Raw genomic sequence first — 20513 nt, forward strand, 5'->3', positions numbered from 1 at the left:
CGCTTTTTTCTCCAGTGCCATTATCAGCATGGTCATTATTGGCTATAATGCTAATCTCTATTATTACCGTGCTAAGCAGAGACAGTGGAGGGCCCGAAGCCCCTTTATCTCCAGGATCTCTCAGATGTAATGTTCCTAGCTGGTAACTGGAGGTCGAGACAGGCAGGGGTGGGGGGAATGTAGTTACAAGTTTTGTCCGCCTAGGTGGTGTGGTAGTCTGGTCGTCTGGACAGGTAGGAGCGGCGAGGGGGGCAGAGGGTGGCCCGAAGCAAGAACTCCTCTGAAGCTTGAAAGATCGGTGGTAGAGTCCGCTTTCTGCCGTTGCTCTAGAGTCTTGTACATCCCAGTTGCGGCCAAAAGTGTTACCAAATCGGTAAATTAAAGCCTCGTTCTGACCTAACCGTGTGGAGTGAGATGAGAAAATATTTCATGTGGCAACATCTGGTGTTTTCACGCCTTCTTTTACTGTCTTCTGATCATTGTTTGACATTTCTGTATGGGTAGTCAGTGAAAATATAGTTAGAGACCAAAACAATTTAATTTTTTAACAACTTTTAGCAATTAACTGTATATTTTTTCTATATTTTGTAAGTACATGTGAAAAACCTACCCTTAGACTGCCTTGGGAACGTGATTGCACATGCATTTCCATCAAAACCACGTTTCTTGTTGATGAATGACACTATACAATTAAATACAAGCGTTTCAGACGAACTGGGTTTGCTAGTATATCATAAATAAAACTGGACATGAATTGACTTTTACACCTCGGAGATAGCTACAGCATTTCTGATAATTCTTCACAGAAAATATAGTGATTCATCTGAAAAGTACCAACGTATGAAAAGTGTTAGTGTTTTTCCTACAACTCACGACTTCATAGCTAATTTTTAAAGCATATATTTTATATTTCTTTTAACACATATATTAAATCTTAAAAACGGTGTGGATAATATATAAAAAAGAACAAAAATATATATAGTGTGCAATATATTAGTGGCAATGGCTTAGGTTGTTGTGAAAATGAGATATAGCATAAAGACACAAAAACAGCGAAGAAATTCTTCTTAAACTGCAGCTTGATTTTTATGACAACTAAAAGTCAAGTTTCGTTGAGAGGAAAAGAAAAAAAAAACTTGGTGCAGCGTCCAAAAAGAACACATCAAGTTCATTTATTTTACGAATGTGTAAAGAAAGACGGCCGCCGGGTTAGAGTCTATCTCCTGCTTCAATCTTTCCCGTAGAAGAGGCCTATCGTTCAATGACGTAAGTACTCACGGGCACATCACATTCTTCCGATTACAGAATCCCCATGTTAACCCTGTGACACCGACTTTACAGCAGTAAAAACACAGATAAGATAACTTCCCATTTCCATGCTTGAGGGCTGTCAAAAACCTGCAAGTTCCTTCTACTGAGGTAATGTTGACGTTATGTAATGTTTACATTTTGTCTCCGCTATCTAGCAGTTGTTTTGATCAAATGAATTGAATGCTACATATTTATACTTTGTTTTTATCTTTAGTATTCAAACCTTGACATTATTACAGGACTTTAAATTATTAGGCCTACTTTGATTCTAAAATGTGAACTTGTAATGAAAGTATTTCTTTCATTAATGGAAGTTTATATTAACTGTTTTCTTCTATCGAATCGTAATGCTAAATTCTATTCAGACAAATCTATTAGCAACACTAATAGCTTTTATTCCTAGTTGTATAAAAACATAAATTATCTTTTGTTTTACATAAAACAATGTAAAACAATTGCAGTGTGTGATTCAGATGTTTTATAAACATTTGTTTATGGTTATTAAGTATTGTTTGTTGTTTTGTTTATTAATATTTTATTTAATTAATTGCATATCTATTTATAATTTTTAAGTAAGGAATATTATTGGTGGTACTTAATAACTTCTTATTTCAGATAAGTTGACACTACAAGATGTTTTATTTTATTCTTAAATATTATAAAATAGGTTGTTATAGAGTAAATTATTTTTATTTATGCCCAGAATGTGTTTTCAATCTTGCAATAATATTAGGCCTACTATTTTAAAAGCGGGTAGAACGATATTATCCTCTTGCGTTTGCTTGTAACTTTCAGTAAACTTCATTTTATGAAGGATTTAGATAGATTTTACTAGTTTTTTTCTGTAAGAAGTTGTGTATTAATTTTTGTCACTACCTGTTATGAAATTGTTGAACTTTTATTGTTAAAATGAGAGTTAATTTTTATACAAATACAAACACATCATAAATATAATATTTATAAATATTAGTATTACAGAGTCCGTTCTATTATACTTCTAATAAAAACATCTTCAGGATATGTAAATAAAATGACAACAAATTTCCATCATTTACATGAAAGAATACAATAGAGTTTTATTACATTAATTTATTGTTAATATAACGTAAAATTAGACGAAATACAGTCTCACAAATGTTTTTTTTAGCTACGAAAACAGATGCCAGGCAGTGTTCCCGGAAGGGAAGTACAGGGTATATAATAAATTAATTACAGGCCTCAAATATGATGTGACAGGACCTTATCAACATGTACGGACGGGGTAGAATTAATAACAAAAAACTCTAAAGCTATCCATGAACGAAAACGTAGAAACAGCTGATTTACAACTACTGTATTACTGAATCGGACATTTTCTTACCTGCATCTCTCAACATGTTGAATGAAAGAAACACACCCCCTAGCCCAAGGTCATATGAGGAAAGATTCCGTGATTCAAATTATACCCGTAGCTACAGTAAATGTTTCGTAAAAGTTTTCTAATAAACCGATATGAATGTACTGTGAAACTTTAAAATTTCATGAAATAATTAATTATTTGAATCAACATGCTTTGTTAGAACTTATCTTAATGAATGTTTTCTTTAATCTTATTTGATATTATGATATATATTATTGCAGTTTATATTTGCATGCAGATTTATACACTGGGTTTTCTGCTGAAGTGTTAATAATTAAATTTTAAGACTTACTCAGTCCATTTCAGAAAGTAAACAATTTTTCTACCAGTTTATTTTCAAAACTCAAATCTTGTAGATTTGTTATATTCATTTCATATGAAAACCATTTTTGTGAGTAAAAAACTAACATTCTTTCACACATTTTTCAGTTTATAGCTCAAAATTATTTACATAGGCAATAAATTAGTAAATATATTGGTAAGAAAGTAACGTAACTACATAGACGTGATTCAATATTGCCAATTTCGAGTCGTGCAAACGCAAAGTATCATTCAATGGCTATGTAGTTTACAGAAACAATTTTTGTAGAGTTTCTGGAACAATAACTACACACAATAATACATCGGTATAGTCTCAATAATTGTTAATCAGCTAATAAATAAGAGTATAATATATAGAATGGGAAATGCCTAATAATTGAAAGCTTTAGCAATAAAATTAGCTCTCAAACTATCATAGTTTTGTCAATAGGCCTAATAATAATAATAATGATAATGATAATGATAATGATAAGGATAATGATAATTAGACGCAGGAATGATCACTGAATTCACAGTGTAAAAGGAATTTTAACGATATAATGACACTTTCCAAGAATTTATTATGGCTTAGAAACATATAAATTTAATTTTAATCTGTGATTTGTTGAATTTTTAAATTCTGGCTCAAAAACTGAATGTAATAATATACGCTCCATAATTATTGTTAAACAGATAATGAGTATCTATATAGTAATAAAGGCCTATGATTTGAAAATTTACAATTCAATTAGCTACTAAAGTATCGATAATAATAATAATAATAATAATAATAATAATAGTAATAATAATAATAATATAACCAAATACTGCGTTCACTATTTGATTCACAGCACAGAAGAAATTTTTACATAGGCCTAATAGTTATACTTTTCAACAATTTATTATGGATTAGAAATATAGCCTATACATTGAATTTCAATCGAAGTTTTGTTGAATTTCTGGATCTGAAGCAAAATATAACAATACATACTCAATTATTGTTGTTCACCAGATAATAACTACCTTTAAAATGGGACAGGCCAAGTTATACTTTTCAACAATTTATTATGGATCAGAGATATAGACTATATTTAATTTTGATCGAAGTTTTGTTGAGTTTCTGGATCTGAAGCTAAATATAACAATATAGGCTCAATTGTTGTTCATAAGATAATAACTACCTTTAAAATGGGACAGACTAAGTTATACTTTTCAACAATTTATTATGGATCAGAAATAGGTACAGCCTATAAATTTAATTTTAATCGAAGTTTTGTTGAGTTTCTGCATTTAAAGCTAAATATAACAATATACGTTAAATTGTTGTTCATCGGATAGTAACTACCTTTAAAATGGGACAGGCCAAGTTATACGTTTCAACAATTTATTATGGATAAAAAATATAGCCTATAAATTTAATTTTAATCGAAGTTTTGTTGAGTTTCTGGATCTAAAGCTGAATATAACAATATAGGCTCAATTGTTGTTAATCAGATAGTAACTACCTTTAAAATGGGACAGGTCAAGTTATACTTTTCAACAATTTATTATGGATCAGAAATAGGTACAGCCTATAAATTTAATTTTAATCGAAGTTTTGTTGAGTTTCTGGATCTAAAGCTAAATATAACAATATAGGCTCAATTGTTGTTCATTAGATAGTAACTATCTTTAAAATGGGACAGGCCAAGTTATACTTTTATTATGAATCAGAAATAGGTATAGTCTATAAATTTCATTTTAATCGAAGTTTTGTTGAGTTCCTGGATCTAAAGCTAAATATAACAAATCTTGCTCAATTGTTGTTCATCAGATAATAACTACCTTTAAAATGGGACAGGTCAAGTTATACTTTTCAACAATATATTATGGATGAGAAATAGGTATAGCCTATAAATTTAATTTTAATCGAAATTTTGTTGAGTTTCTGGATCTAAAGCTAAATATAACAATATAGGCTCAATTGTTGTTCACCGGATAATATTACCTTTAAAATGGGATAGGCCAAGTTATACTTTTCAACAATTTATTATGGATCAGAAATAGGTACAGCCTATAAATTTAATTTTAATCGAAGTTTTGTTGAGTTTCTGCATCTAAAGCTAAATATAACAATATAAGCTCAATTGTTGTTCATCAGATAGTAACTACCTTTGAAATGGGACAGGCAAAGTTATACTTTTCAACAACTTATTATGGATCAGAAATATAGCCTATAAATTTAATTTTAATCGAAGTTTTGTTAAGTTTCTGGGTCTAAAGCTAAATATAACAATATAAGCTCAATTGTTGTTCATCAGATAGTAACTACCTTTAAAATGGGACAGGCCAAGTTATACTTGTCAACAATTTATTATGGATCAGAAATAGGTACTGCCTATAAATTTAATTTTAATCGAAGTTTTGTTGAGTTTCTGGATCTAAAGCTAAATATAACAATACATGCTCAATTGTTGTTCATCAGATAATATCTTCCTTTAAAATGGGACAGGCCGAGTTATACTTTTCAACAATTTATTATGAATCAGAAATAGGTATAGGCTATAAATTTAATTTTAATCGAAGTTTTGTTGAGTTTCTGGATCTAAAGCTAATTATAACAATACATGTTTAGTTGTTGTTCACCGGATAATACTACCTTTAAAATGGGATAGGCCAAGTTATACTTTTCAACAATTTATTATGGATCAGAAATATAGCCTGTAAATTTAATTTTAATCGAAGTTTAGTCGAGTTTCTGGATCTGAAGCTAAATATAAGAATACATGCTCAATTGTTGTTCATCAGATAATAACTACCTTTAAAATGGGACAGCCCAACCAATTGAAAGATTTATCATATATTTACCTACCAAAGTGTTGGTCATAATAACAATAATAATAATAATAATAATAATAATAATAATAATAATAATAATACATAACCAGATGCTAGAGCCACCATTGGATTTACAGCGCAAAAGGAATTTTAACAAAATTGTTGTACTTTCCAACAATTTATTACAGATTAGAAATATCTAAATTTAATTTTAGTCCAGAATTTGTTGAGTTTCAGGATAAGTGGGCTGTTCCTCTCTCATGCCGCCTTTGTTTTGGTCTTCCCAATTTTCTTTTTGCACGCATCTGATAAGTTAGAATGTGTTTCGGTAATCTTGAATTTTCCATTCTGTTAATAGCCTATGTTCAATCCATTTCTTTCTGTAATTTTAAAGATGTTCTAACATGGGAGTAACTTTCAAATGTTTAACATCTCAACACCAATCGCTGGTCATTTCAACGACAAAGAGCTAGCTGTACCGGAAGTTCATATTATTTCTTAGTTTATATATTAGTGGCGATAAGTTCATAATTAATGAAACCATATCATAATTACATATTTTAATGTATAATTCACGACATATTGACATCACGCACAAATTTCCGCCAGAAATCTAGCTAGGCCTATTAGCTTAACGTTTAAATTGTACTAATGACATAGGATGAAAAAAATTCTAGAAAAAAAAAATATGATGAATATGAAACAAAATGAATTATATATATTTGAAGTACACAGAGTATTAAAATATTACGCAGTTTAACCTAACGGAAATTCAGAAATAAATCACATCTTCAAATATAACACGTGGCAAATGAATATACGGATACGTGGTTTATAGCTTAAAAGAATGAAACGCTATGTATTACGTCAAGGACTACCATCTTGGAATTACGTTATAGAACCGTTGACGGAATTTTCTATAATCGTGAAACGCTATTTCCTAACGAAATATCGGCCGCTAAGATGGATACGATTACGAAGAACTATGGACGCATTTAATACAATAAAGTACGCCGTAATAACAAATCTAGGAAAATCTAATCAATACGAACTGTTGTATGAGTTTTTAGGCCTGTTGCTGGAACCCGTACACAATTCCGAACTGTTAGAATTATTGACAAGTATCAGGACACGGTGGAAAACTCAAAAGTCTTCTCGTGAACACGAAGTGTTACTTCACAGGTTGGGGTTGTCTTCGCTCATAGTTTTAACGTATTAAAACCAATTTTAAAGTAGAATTATTCGTATACAAATATATTTACGAACTAAAATGACGCATACATAACTTAAAGTAACAGAAGATCTAAATATATGTGTGTAAAAATTTAGGTTATTCTGTCTCTTGATAACGTATGAAACTAATAGTAACTGTTACATTAAAAGGTTTTACATTAAAAACGTAGTCTATTCAATGAATGATCGAATTCACTGCTGGGCATGTTGGCATATTTAATGTATCTGGAGACTGGAGAAATATATTTCTATTATAGAAAAGTTTGTGAGCTCTCATATCTTTTCTAGGAACATGAAAGTTAACGTTGTTCATGAGAGAGTCACAGGTTTTATCACCTTTAAGTACCTTGAATAAGAATACACAATAATCGACTTCATGGCATCGGAAATTAAAGCCTCGAAAATAAATTAATTACAGTTTTTCTCATACCTGTACCCAGAGTCAATGGGCAGAACCCTATATGAACATAAGGGTATGAATTTTCTTTCGATACTTTCTAATTTAGTCGTATCAGCTGTTGTAATAGAATTCCAGACTACGGATGTACAATTGAAGACTACAATCCCAAAACGTGTTAAGTCCATTTTTATGAAAGGACTGGACTAGTTTTTTTAATCCACTAGTCTTCGAACTGAGCGAGTTTTCAAGTGACCTGCACAATAACACAAACTTTTAGAGAAGAATTGGCGTTGGTTTGGAAGAAAACAAGATTCAAATAGAATAACAGAGATCACAAACATAATAATATAGCCTACATGTATAAATCATAAAAATGGCCTAATGGACTGAGCGAGTTTTTAAGTGACATGCAAAATAACACAAACTTTTAAACCGAGATTGGCGTTGTTTTGGACGAAAATAAGCTTATATATGATATTAGAGGTCTCAAACATGATAATATAGCCTAGGGTCTATATGTATAAATCGTAAAGATGGCCCTAGATCATATAATGTAACAGATATGTCGGGCTTATAGGCTTTGTGGTTAACAACTTTTGTCAGGTTTACTACGTTGCCATCTAGTTGGTACATAAGGAGTCACGTCATAATTCCCATTTGAATTGCATTAGCGACTGTGCTGCCATCTCGTGTTCGTTTACGGCGGACGGGTGGCGATCCTGGCGGTCGTTCTCTTTAAAGTGCTGCCGATTTTAACGTAGCGAGGAGTTATCTGTTACATATATGATCTAGGAGATGGCTCAGTGGACTGAGTGAGTTTTCAAGTGACATGCACAATAACACAAATTTTTAGAGAAAAATTGGCGTTGTTTTGGAAGAAAACAAGCTTAAAATGTAACAATAAAGGCCTCAAACATTATAATATAGCCTATATGTACAAATAAAAAAATGGCTCAATGGATTGAGTGAGTTTTCGAATGATATGCACAATAACACCAAACTTTTAGAGAAGAATTGGCGTTGTTTTTGGAAAAACAAACTTAAAATATAATAATAGAGGTCTCAAACACAATAATATAGCCTACATGTACCTATAGCCTAAATCATAAAAATGGCCCAATGGACTGAGTGAGTTTTCAAGTAACTTGCACAATAACACAAACTTTTAGACAAGGATTGGCGTTGTTTTGGAAGAAAATAATAATAATAATAATAATAATAATAAATTACAAATGGCTTTTAAGGAACCCGAAGGTTCATTGCCGCCCTCACATAAGCCCGCCAGCGGTCCCTATCCCGTGCAAGATTAATCCAGTCTCTATCATCATACCCCACCTCCCTCAAATCCATTTTAATATTATCCTCCCATCTACGTCTCTGCCTCCCTAAAGGTCTTTTTCCCTCCGGTCTCCCAACTAACACTCTATATGCATTTCTGGATTCGCCCATACGTGCTACATGCCCTGCCCATCTCAAACTTCTGGATTTAATGTTCCTAATTATGTCAGGTGAACAATACAATGCGTGCAGTTCTGTGTTGTGTAATAATAATAATAATAATAATAATAATAATAATAATAATTTATTTCATCTGGCAGAGCTAAGGCCAGTAGGCCTTCTCTTCCGCCCAGCCAGACTCTAATTCTAATTGAATACAATTGCTTACATAGTTATTACATTAATATCTAGACCATAAAACAACATGAAAGTAAATAATAATGAACGTTGGATAAGTAATGTTAATGTGACAGTAATAAACATTGGTAAGAAATAGTTATAATAATAATAATAATAATAATAATAGTAATAGTAATAATAATAATAATAATAATAATAATAATAATAATAATAATAATAATGAGATAATTTAGATATTTATCTGTGATATATATATATATATATATATATATATATATATATATAACCATTAAACATTGAGAAACCTGAAACAGCTATTATTGTTAACAAGAATTGTTAGAAAAATATTTCGTTAGCCTATTCTTAAATTGGTTTGATGTCTGACAGTCCCTGACATTACTCGGTAGGGAATTCCAAAGTCGAGGAACAGCCACAGTGAAAGAAGATGAATATGAGGATGTTCGGTGGGAGGGAATGGATAATATTGAGGAGTGTTGTGACCGTGTGTCTAGGTTATGTTGGGTGGATAAATTTTGAAAACGGTGCGCAAGATAGACAGGAGTGGAGAAATGCAATACAAGCTTAAAATATAATAAAGGTCTCAAACATAATAATATAGCCTATATGTACAAATAAAAAAAAAGGCTCAATGGATTGAGTGAGTTTTCGAATGATATGCACAATAACACCAAACTTTTAGAGAAGAATTGGCGTTGTTTTTGGAAAAACAAACTTAAAATATAATAATAGAGGTCTCAAACACAATAATATAGCCTACATGTACCTATAGCCTAAATCATAAAAAATGGCCCACTGGACTGAGTGAGTTTTTAAGTAACTTGCACAATAACACAAACTTTTAGACAAGGATTGGCGTTGTTTTGGAAGAAAACAAGCTTAAAATATAATAGAGGTCTCAAACATAATAATATAGCCTACATGTGTAAACCATAAAAATGGCGCAATGGAATGAGCCAGTTTTCAAGTGATATTCACACTAACACAAACTTTTAGACAAGGATTGGCGTTGTTTTGGAAGGAAACAAGCTTAAAATATAATAATATAGGTCTGAAACATAATAATATAGCCTGTATGTATAAATAATAAAAATACGTAGTCCAATGGACTGAGTTAGTTTTGAAGTGAAATGCACAATAACACAAACTTTTAGAAAAGAATTGGCGTTGTTTTAGAAAAAAAAAAACAAGCTTGAAATATAAGAATAGAGGTCTCAAACATGATAATATAGTCTTCATGTGTAAATCATAAAAATGGTCCAGTGGATTGAACGAGTTTTCAAGTGACATTCACAATAACACAAACTTTTAGACAAGGATTGGCGTTATTTTGGAAGGAAACAAGCTTGAAATATAATAGAGGTCTCAAACATAATATAGCCTATATGTATAAATAATGAAAATGACCCAATGGACTGAATGTGTTTTGAGATTACTTCCTTCATTTTCAGTTCCTATGTAACTAATGTAATGGTCGGGATTTCTTGACTCGCGAGTGAACCCTTTAGCACACCAACAAGGCGGAGGGGTATGGCATGATCATCTTCCCCTTAGCCATAACTTGTTCATTCAAAGTTACGCAATATTTAACCCTTTCTTACCTATAGATACCATATGGCAATAATTAACTTTATAGCATTTATATACTTGTGTGTTACAGATGAAGGTAAATTTTGCTGGATAACTTCTATTTCAATACATTTTCATCAATATAGTTTTGTTTCAAATGTTGCCACTCCCGTAACTTGGTCCTAATACAGCTATTTGTTTCAAAATGGATTGCTTGTAAATTTAATTTGGGTTAGAAAGGGTTAAGTAAACACGACAGGGTCAGTTGTAAAATCAAAACGAATTTCGCGTGTGACGGGCGAACATATCTTGCTCAGTTTAAATTCGCTACATGCAGCTTGACTACTAATTTTAATGAGTTAATTACACATTCATCATAACGTTTAAATTGTGTATAAATTAACAGAAAAGAAATCAAATCATACAAAAATGAAACTCAAATGAACAAATATACATTCATGTGAAGAAGGAAACTATGTTCATATTTCAGTACATTGGCATAAACTTAATTTAACCACATTCTAGTAACCTGTATACAGTCACGAAGCTTGAGTTGTGAGGGTGCTGGGAACTATAGACTGTGCCGGTACTATTTCGCATTGTTTGTAATGAGGCGATATTAGCGAACCTAGCAGTTAGCAACTATCTATGGATGCATATTTACTACGTATTGAGCTTCGTGACTGTATATACTAGACTGTGACTGAACTTTCTCTTAGTTTGAATATGTTCACTGTCCGTCTCTGCACACGCAAAACTTGCAACAGTGTAGATGTTCTGTGACTTTTCCTCTTATATTTCCCTCCTTCCACCTTCCCCGTTTCTGTGTTTCGCGGGCTATATTTCACATGACGTCATGTTTGCCGACCACTGAACTAATGTGTGTAATAGAGTATTACAAGAGACTCAGGAGTAGAGAAAGATGTCCGTATTATTCTCCAACATTCTGGTTGCACTATTGTATAATATATAATCTACATGCTTGTGAAACTACAGCTGCTGTCAATGAATATTGTAAGGTCTAGATAATAATAATAATAATAATAATAATAATAATAATAATAATAATAATAATAATAATAATAGGCTAATGATACTAATATAATAATAATAATAGACTAATAGTAATAATAATAATAATAAATAAAAATAATATATATTTTTAATTAATATTAATATATTAGTCAATAACGCTTAGCCAATAATAGGGTACCACAGTAGTCACAATAATAATGCAACAATAAAAATTAAAACATAAACAATTACACAATGATAATGACAAAATTTTATGCCTATACAAAACTAAATCTATACATTAAACTGGTGAAATAAAAATATATAAAATTAAAGTCACCCACATCTATTTATCTCCAACAGTTTGAAGTTTAAAAATGAATGTAAGCAATTTGTTATGAGTAATCAATAACGTTTAGATGTTATTTTTATTGTAATTCATTTATGTAAATTTATTATGTATCGAATCCTTCCCTGAACACGAGAACACTCTTTCAGAGGAGTGCTAGAATTTTGTTCATATTACATTATATTTTTCTGGCAATACAAATATTATTAGCTATTAAAGAAATATATAATAGATTCAAAAACAACAATTTCAGTGAAAAATTAAAGACTAACAACGATACTGTTGGTAAACATTTTCAACAGTAATCTCACTAGAGATTTTGATTTATTTAAAGAAAATCAAAACTCTAGTGGAATTTAATTGACTGTTACACGACTAGAAGAAAGTACATAAAGATTAGAAGAAATAAAGTACTCTAATACAATAAAATGTTAATTGACTTTCCAGTTTGAAATGTTGGCAAACAAAGAAACAAATGGTAGGGAGGTGATAAAAACAGGAGAACGTATATAAAGATTAGGAGAATAAAGTATTATAATACAATAAAATAGAGATTAATTGACTTACTAAAATTCTGTTTCACTAATGTTACTTTCACCAAAATGTTTGAACGGAGCCGCCATTTTCAGTTTTCTATCTATGCGGGAAACAAATTACGATCGCAATGCATGTTTTATAGTAATTTACAGTTTGAAATGTTGGCAAACAAAGAAACAAATGGTAGAATAGTGATAACAAACAAATGCTAGGGAAGCGATAAAATTAAACAAATGCTAGGGAAGCGATAAAATTGTACGATAAGCAGCCATGATTGGTTGAAAGACGTCCTTTCGTACCGTTTTATTGGTCAAAAGTAGTATGACGTGGTAGAAGTATAATAGTTTACATAAGACTTTATAGTAAAAACAAAAAAACAGCGCCATACAATGAATGGGTCGAATATACTGCTGTCCATGTTGACACTATTAATATATCTGGAGACTGGGGAAAGAGATTTAGAATTCCTGTTGCAGAAAAGTTAGTGAGAAGATTGTGACTTCTCATGCCCCTCATAGGAACACGAAAAGTAACGCTGTTTATGAGATTATTCACAGATTAATTATTATAACTTTTAAGGTCCATGAATAAACACGGGGCATTTAAATCTTGACATTGTGGAATATAAATCTTAACCTTTGAAATAATCAAAAATTTTCTCATAACTATTCTTTGAGTCATTGGACAGAAATATATACGAATATAACGTTATGAGTTCATGTTGGACACTTTCTAAATTTAGCCCAATCAGTTGTAACGAAATTCCAGACTACAGTTGTAGTTTCAAATTTCATATTCATTGACATAAAGTGAAGTAGTAAACGTGAATCAGGCGTAGAAAAAGAACAAATTATTGATCGTACTATACTTTGTTTCATAATGTCTGACAGGAGAAGTGAACATTGTCGGCATAGGAAGAGAGAAGTATAATTGCTATTCAACCAATGACAGAGGTCTCATTCCATCATTCTTATCTTGAAGTTGGGCTGAGATAAAACGCTTCAGACCGCCCAAGTTCAAGTCGAGCGTGGAATGAGATCTCTGTCGTTGGTTGAATAGCGATTATACTTCTCCTCCTCTGCCGGAAATGTTTACTTCTCCTATCAGACATTATGGAACGAAATATAGACCCAATATTCAAATTGCATGAATAGGCTTACGTATGAAATCTACATGCTTTCAAAACTAAAGCCTACAGTCAAAGATTGCTCAAAAACCTTAGACACAATCTATTTTATTAATTTGTTTAGACCTATGATTTAAGGTTTTTTCTCAGATATATATTTATGACAGTAAAATTCCTCGTATCCGGCACTTAAATAACCGGCAATACCAAAACAACGGCACTTTTGACGAGGCCAAAAAAGAATAGCCATTCATGCCAAAGGGAAGAGTCGAACGAAGATGTAAGTTGTTTTCATGGATCGCACATGCCACATATCGTGTTTACTCTTTATATTGTTCACGTGTGAAAACATAGACAGAGAAACCCATTATGTCCCTGGAGTAGATCGGGTAGCATCGGTAAGCTGTCACTTGGACCTTGTAAACAATGCTCAGAGACTATATCTTTAAATTTACCACTTGAACTCGCCTGTTTCGAAGGGGTGTTGGATGAGTCTAAATAGGAAAGTGTGAAATTCTCTATTCCTACAGCGCGCAAAAATTTCATTCGAGTGATAGATAGTATCATGGCTGTTACCGCTAAGCGCTGCTGTTGCACAATGGATTCCACGAAACGCAATAAAATATTCTTACGCTCAAATCATCGAGCGTTACTTCATAGTCTTCATATTTGCGACGTTGGCTACACTGCTCTTCACATCACATGACTGCCATTTAAAATTGCCATAAGTTTACGAAAACTTGTAGTATATTTTACGCTATTTTGTATTACAATAATTATGAACTGATTAATATACATTACCGTATTCAGCACTAAAAATAAACATTGTACGTATTTCAAAACTTTATTTTTAAATATCTATATGAAAATTAGTAAATTTCAACATGGAAAACAAAATGTTTGTGCAGTACAGTGTGGCTTTACATAACCAATTATCCGGCAAAATCAGTTATCCATAGTTGCCGGATACGAGGAATTCTACTGTATAAGAATCACACAACGTTCGAATCACACACTCATAACTACATTCAACAATTACGTGTATTGCCTCAGATGTAAATTTAACCGGAATGATCGTCTCGAATAGGCCTACTGTATACAATGACGCCAACTTTGTATTAGTAGTGTAGTCAGTAGTCACAACTGTCGAATATGTACAACAGACAATCCACGTGCAGAGACAAAATCCCATTCTTAACACATTTCATAGCCATTCAGTTCTTTTTGTTTGCTGAATTTGTTTAGCTGTTATATTACATTAATTTCAACTGTTTTTAATAACCCTGCACTTAACTCAAAATCACTGCTCAGTATTTCTTGCAAGCAGGAAATATTTATATTCCTTTACCACTGAAATAGCATCAGTGCCTTTCGAGAAATTATCACATGACTCACATGACCGCCATTTAAAATTGTCATAAGGTTACGAAAACTTTTAATAGCTTTTACGCTATTATGTATTACTGTATTACAATACTTATGAACTGATGAATGTACATTACCGTATTCAGTACTAAAAGTAAACATTGTACTTATTTCAAAACTTTATTTTTAAATATCTATATGAAAATTACTCAATTCCAACATGGAAAAAAATTTTTGTGCAGTAGAGTGTGTCTTTACATAACATATAAACGTATTTTCCAATTTATTTATTTATTTATTATTTATTTATTTATTTAACTAGCTAGCTAGTGAGTACAAATTACATTTATAGAACAAAAATGTTTCTAGCCACTACCGTAAGAGCCAGGCTCGTGTGGTCTTAGTCAGTAATATAACATAAAATTTACAAGGACAGTTTACTAAATACAGTAAGTAACTTAATTCAAACCAATAAATACAACACAAGAGCAAGGATAAAGAGGAAAGAGAAAATAGAGAAAAATACACATTTAATATAAATTGACAATCTGACAGAAGCCAGTGATATTCAATAAAAACATGAATAGTCTATAATCGACAGAAATAAAAGGTAAAAAAATACATTTGTTAATATTATATATTATGGATAATTTTACAGATTTCTTTTTTAAAAGCTTCAATTTTAAAATATTTCAAATTTGAAAAATGGTTTGTAATATTATTATGAAGTCTTGGGCCGAAACTAGCACCATGTTTAAGAGCTGCACTTGTAATTATCCGGAAAATTCAGTTATCCGGCACTGGCTTTGTCTCACAGTTGCCGGATACGAGGAATTTTACTGTATTGTAACAATTACAATCAAGAAACTACAAAAATACATATTAAATATAATAGAAACAAAAATACAATTACAACTATTATATAGCTTCATCAAACAAAAATGAACATGTTAAATATTTAAACAAAACAGAAATATAAATTTAAAAATTTACCCCCGATGAGTAAAACTCTTGTGGTCGGGAGTTCAACACCGCACTGTAGTTATACGCCTAGTTGAATTTAAGAGGAGTAGTTTTCCTGACAAAGATTATAAAATTAGTGTCGAAAACATTAACAGAACGATATGGATTTACGTTGAATAGTTTCTCATTTAAACTAGTCAGCTGTTTTAATAGAATTCTAGACTACAGATGCATATTCGAGTTTGTATCTCAGAGAAATGTAAGTGAAGTATTAGATGTGAATCAGACGTTGACAAAGGATACATTACAGACTGTATTAAACCCAATATTTAAATTGCAAGATAACACATGAAATCAACGTGCTTGCAAAAATAAAGCTTCTTGTGTAAGAATATGCAAGGATCTTGGACACAATCTTTACTGTTAATAATTTTATTATGATTAAATTAAGCTAGACCTATAATTGAATTTAGGAGAAGAAGTTTTTCTCATAAATTTTGACATTAGTGTCGGAAACATTAACTTCAATCCCTTCTTTTGAAATTAATAATAATAATAATAATAATAATAATAATAATAATAATAATAATAATAATTTTTTCACGTAGAAACCCTGTTATATCTGACGTGACTTTTTATGGTAGGAGTACATGTAATTTATGCACAAAGTTATCAAGAGTTTTATATTTGTTACAGAAACTAATGACTTGCGATTCTCAAAATTATTTAAGATGTGTGTAGGCCTACTTTTCTTTCTTTCAGACGATAATCCGATATACCTTAATTTTCTGGGGAAATAGTACCAGATTTTGAAGTGTCTTGATTTTGCAAAAGAAAGCCATTAGAATTTTATGTAAATCAAACTATCTTAAACATCATCGACCACTTTTCATAGAATCACAGATATTAACAGTCATAAATTAGTATATATACGATCTAACACTTTACACTCGACATAATATCGACAATTACGCATTAGTGGCCAATATAATTATGATCATGAAATTAGAAAAGGTGAACAAATTAACATTCCATACTGTAGATTACATAACAGGATAACACAGAGGGTTTGGAATTGAACGGGTTACATCAGCTTCTTGTCTATGCGGATGACGTGAATATGTTAGGAGAAAATCCATAAACGATTAGGGAAAACACGGAAATTTTACTTGAAGCAAGTAAAGCGATAGGTTTGGAAGTAAATCCCGAAAAACAAAGTAGCCGATATGATTATGTCTCGTGACGAGAATATTGTGCGAAGTGGAAATATATGTTACGGAGCTCTACGCTCCTATTGTAGCCCTGAACCACCAGACTCCCTCTACAAATTGGAGGTTTATCCTTAGAAGATGTTGAAAAATTCATATATCTTGGAGCAACAGTAACAAATATAAATGACACGCGGGAGGAAATTAAACGCAGAATAAATATGAGTAATGCCTGTTTATCATTTGGTTGGGAAGCTTTTGTGATCTAGTCTGCTGTCAAAAAATCTGTTGTTCTGTATGGTTGTGAAACTTGGACTCTCACTTTAGGAACAGAGATTAAGAGTGTTTGAGAATAATTTACAATTCATTTTTATATTTCAATATGCCTGGTGAATTATTAAATAAGTATATAATAAATTTTCAATCTTAAGACATATCAACACAGAGGTTGATATGTCTTAAGATTGAAAATTTATTATATACTTATTTAATAGTTTGAGAATAAGTTTCTTAGGAAAATATTTGTGGCTAAGAGGGATGGATCAAGTTACAGGAGAATGGAGAAAGTTACACAACGCAGAACTGCACGCATTGTATTCTTCGTCTGACATAATTAGGAACATTAAATCCATACGTTTGAGATGGGCAGAGCATGTAGCACGTATGGCGAATCCAGAAATGCATATAGAGTGTTAGTTGGAAGGCCGAAGGGGAAAAAAAACCTTTGGGGAGGATGATATTAAAATGGATTTGAGGGAGGTGGGATATGATGATAGAGACTGGATTAATCTTGCTCAGGATAGCGACCGATGACAGGTTTATGTGAGGGCGGCAATGAACTTGAGGGTTCCTTGAGAACCATTTGTAAATAAGTAAGTAGAGTACATAAGAGGCAACACAAACGTTTGTGTTATGGGGATGAATAAGCTTCTCATTCAATATTATTAGTTACCAATCAATAGCTTTTAAACTAGATTTTATAATTTGGTTATTAAATAATCCTTGTTACTCTGTTGGTGAGTTTTTAACACAAATTTGTGAGAAATTGTTTTTTAATAAATACATTTAATTAGGCTATATTTAATTACAATTAAAACATTGTGTGAAGCGTTTTCATTAATTTTTATAGTTTCAAAATATTTCGTGTTTTGTGTTTAAATTAAATGTTTCTGGTTTTTTAATATATTATATGTTTTTCAAATGTATTAAGTCTATATGTTTTTCAATGTATCTATGACGAAGGCTATTACTGTATGTCTAATGGCCTAATATAGTGAATTGAATTAAATTGGAAATTTGTGTACAAGCATATTTTCAGAATCTTATAAAACATGGAAAATGCATATAAGGACTGCAAATAATATATTACATAAAATATACATAAAGAGCTGAAGAAGAATCGTATACAAGCAATGAATAAATTCCAAAATCTCTGAAAGTTTTAAAATGTAATCGAACTGGCAAAGCAAACGTTTGAAAACGAAATGCAGTAATTTAAATCCTGACTCATGAAATGATGATAATTGTGCTAGTGAATATAAAGATGGCGATGAATGATGGTGATTATGATGATGATATGACGATGTTAAAATATCAATCGTTAAATAAATATTTGCTTATTTTGAGAGAAGATTTCACGAGACGTCACGCAAGGTTGCGCGCTGCAACGTAACTCGGTTGGACCGTTGATTTTATTAGGCCTAGGCTGCATGCTAGGAATGCACGTGACACCGAACGCCACTTTTAAGTAGCGTGGTGGGTTCTCTGTTGCGCGTTATTCATCATTTGAGGTGTAGGATTCTTTCAAGCAATATGATCGTTGGAAGTTCGCCCATAAATTATCCACTCTTTTCAACCTCCCATGGTTTTAAATATTTACTTGCAATGTCCATTGTTGTTGGCCATTTGTCATTTTTCCTATAGTTAATATTTTATTTTATCTTAATGTTATACCACGGTGTATTGATTTAAGACGTACTCTTTTACTTACATTTCCATGATATTTATCAGTTTTTAATGTAAAATAACCTTAGGCCTTACATAGAATAATCCTCAGGCAATGAATTCTAAGCGTAAATGATGCGCAATATTCTTAATTAGGACTTTAGTGATCATTAAAACATATTAATTCACTACAGCATAACGTCTTGATTAAGATTTTCATTCAGTAGTTTTCGGAAATAGACATGAAATTTAAATATACCTCCAATTACATTATATTACATAAGCTTATGAAGAAGGATCAGAATTTTTACCTATATCCATGTTATATAACTTTTTAAATGAGATATTCAAGCATTTTATATCGTAAGTTTTTTAAACTGTTCATATTTTTGTGATACACCAATAGAATTTATAATATTTGTTCTATAATATAACGAATGCTGATAGTTTCTCGATAATTTAATTGAGCTTAATGAGTATTTGCTGTCATGATATATTTTTTGAGACCGTAAGTCGAGAGAGTAGTAATATGCGTTACAAGAGCGGTATGTTGAAGTTTTCATGGTCAAGAAAAAGAATGAAAAAGCGAAACGTAGTTGAGCTTTTTTAATTTCCGAGAATTGAAAGAAAACATACCGCTCGTGTATCGTACATTATTTTGTGCGAAGATCGTTTATTACATACCTGAAAGAGGAATTTCTAATTAGTTGCAATGAAATCTCCATCTTGGTTTCTGTTCAATGACGGCAAATTTGTAAAACAAAAATATCTATCTTCAACATTGTTGCTTTAAAATGTTTTCTGTGTTTACTACACTCCAGCAAGCCGTGATATACGTCTGTCTTTTTTCCCCCCAATCCATAAATGCGAACTTAAAACAAACGGTAAGGTTATGTAATGATTTATTTTCCATTTTAATATTTTAACAATATTATTTATATAACATATTGCAGTAATAACATCGGCATCTGGAATCTTGTTGATTTTTTCACGGCTTCCTTAATGTTACTTGCATCACGAATGCAGTAACTTTAGTGGAGTTGTAGAGTTTACTTTAAATTTTGCAAATATTTAAAAACAATAATTAACAGTGCAATTTAGGTGAAATTGCAGTGGTAAGTTTCCAATTTATAATTATTACTATATTGAACGTCTCTAAAAATAATATGTTAGAAGCCTAAAGCAGTAAAATCAATATGTCACTTAAGCGGTAAGAAGAGGGAAATTGTTATGTATGTTATTTTGGGAATACTGAATGTGGAATTTTAGACTTATCGCGGATTGATTTTGTGCGGAAACCAAGCAAATACGCACGATCTCGC

General features: G+C 31.4%; 1 protein-coding gene across 2 annotated transcripts in view; it reads left to right on the forward strand.

The window, feature by feature from the left end:
• The first annotated feature begins 337 nt into the window (after nucleotides 1-337).
• The window catches only part of fj (four-jointed box kinase), a 904662-nt gene continuing 884486 nt past the window's right edge, over nucleotides 338-20513 (forward strand). Inside the window, exon 1 of one of the 2 annotated variants that reach the window (XM_069829476.1) lies at nucleotides 338-1419. The gene's annotated coding sequence lies outside the window, so the exon portion shown is untranslated. The remainder of the gene's footprint in view (nucleotides 1420-20513) is intronic. The other variant, XM_069829477.1, reaches the window with a different exon arrangement.

The sequence above is a fragment of the Periplaneta americana genome, chromosome 6 (genome assembly GCF_040183065.1).
Source record: "Periplaneta americana isolate PAMFEO1 chromosome 6, P.americana_PAMFEO1_priV1, whole genome shotgun sequence".
In the NCBI taxonomy this organism is placed as follows: Eukaryota; Metazoa; Arthropoda; class Insecta; order Blattodea; family Blattidae; genus Periplaneta; species Periplaneta americana.